Genomic DNA, 1628 nt, shown 5'->3' with positions numbered 1-1628 from the left:
TATTTGTCATCTAAATTTTACTTGTAGAATATTTTCTTTCACCAAGTAATAACCTTTTAATAGTACTCAAAATTAGAAAAACGAATATTTGTCAAATTTTTGCAAAAGTATATGGAAATTCCACAAATATTACTACACAAAACTTAAATAAAAATAATAGCAGTAGCTTTGGACCTAAGAAATTCACAGTTGAAAGCTTGTTTGATTTTTACTTGTCAGATATATGTTAAGTTGTAGTAAGAAAAATATAAAGATGAAAATTAAAAGTTTGTGTATAGCTTTCAACAAGAATCAAACTTAATATTACATATACGTCATACAATTGTTGTAAATATTTAAGTCAAAAACCAATATTTTGTTGAATATTGGTAATGAATTCTTGACTTTATATCTTGGATCGAACTTTTTCTATTAGTTCTCTTCTCAAAATTTTTCCAGAAGCTGATTTTGGGACACTTTCCAAGAAAGTAATACTCCGTAATTTTTTATAATGTGCAACCTAGGAGCAAATCAATAGAGAGGGCATAGATTACAACAAACAATCTTATTACAAGCCTAGCAATTTTAAAAAGATCAATCTCATACCTTATTTACCACGAATTGTTTAAAATCTTCTTCAGTTAGTGAACTTTTGGGATCTCGAACAACGTATGCAATCGGAACCTCTCCAGCTTTAACATCAGGAAATCTAAAAAATTGAGTTTAATGTGCATTACTAACCCTTACGAAGAAGTACAAAAAAAATTGAAAAGAGGTTGGAGATGGAGCTATACTTACGGAATAACAACGGCATCAGTAATGTGTGGATGAGAAAGAAGTAATCCTTCTAACTCTGCAGGTGCCACCTAACAATTAAATAAAATAGATGGAAATATACATCGAGTGTTAAAAGTTGTTAAACTAAATTTCATCCAATCCAATTAATCTTATTTAATGAAAAGATTCAATTTAATTTGTTAATTTACATTAGTTTTTAATTCGAAAAAATCACTTAAATAAATATTTTCTAATTAATAAATATTAAACTCATCTTCGTATCCTAACCCTAATTCGGAATGGCGGATACTAATATCCCAACTCCTCTCAACCAAAAATCTAAAACCAAATAAATATCCCACCCAAAAGTTAAAATTAAAATTTACAATTAATTTAATTAAATTTAAGGGGAAAAAGAGAGTAGTTGTGGTGGTCAATGCTATTGCAGCTTTTGTTTATTTTGCTATCGTATTTGGATTGAGAGAGTTTTTTCCAAGTCACACTTACCTTTTCGGCTCACCTTATGGTCAAATTATCTACATATCTGTATTTTACCCCCCCTCCCCCAAAAAAAAAAAAATGTTCATTTGATTCATTAGATTATATAATTAAGTAAATGAATTAATTTTTACATATTTATATTAAAGTGAACAAATAATTTATGGTTTCAAATTTATAAAATTTGAAGTTAACTCAGTAAAATTTGATAATTCAAATCGTGATTTTTTAATTTTATATAAATAAATATATATTAAAAATTTTGAAACCGTCAAAATCGATAGAACCAAACGTGATTATTTTGATAGATTATCAATTTATTTGATTTTTTATCTATATATAAAACGAACCTATTATTGTAGGTCAATTTTAAC

The 1628-nt window shown here is 26.8% G+C and overlaps 1 long non-coding RNA gene across 2 annotated transcripts; it reads right to left on the bottom strand.

Moving 5' to 3' along the window:
• Positions 1 to 267: 267 nt before the first annotated feature.
• LOC108452314 (uncharacterized) lies at positions 268 to 1085 on the bottom strand. Of its 2 annotated transcripts, XR_008270707.1 has the most exons (3): positions 1045 to 1085; positions 778 to 845; positions 268 to 688 (listed from the first exon to the last, which is right to left on the bottom strand). It is a non-coding gene; the product is annotated as an uncharacterized LOC108452314 (long non-coding RNA). The 2 variants fall into 2 exon arrangements; XR_008270706.1 differs by lacking the exon at positions 1045 to 1085 and having other exon boundaries at positions 778 to 1035.
• Between the last annotated feature and the right edge of the window lie 543 nt (positions 1086 to 1628).

Source organism: Gossypium arboreum, chromosome 9, assembly GCF_025698485.1.
Source record: "Gossypium arboreum isolate Shixiya-1 chromosome 9, ASM2569848v2, whole genome shotgun sequence".
Taxonomy (NCBI): domain Eukaryota; kingdom Viridiplantae; phylum Streptophyta; class Magnoliopsida; order Malvales; family Malvaceae; genus Gossypium; species Gossypium arboreum.
The sequence above is the reverse complement of the archived record's forward strand: the minus strand, read 5'-3'. Positions and strand labels throughout refer to the sequence as shown.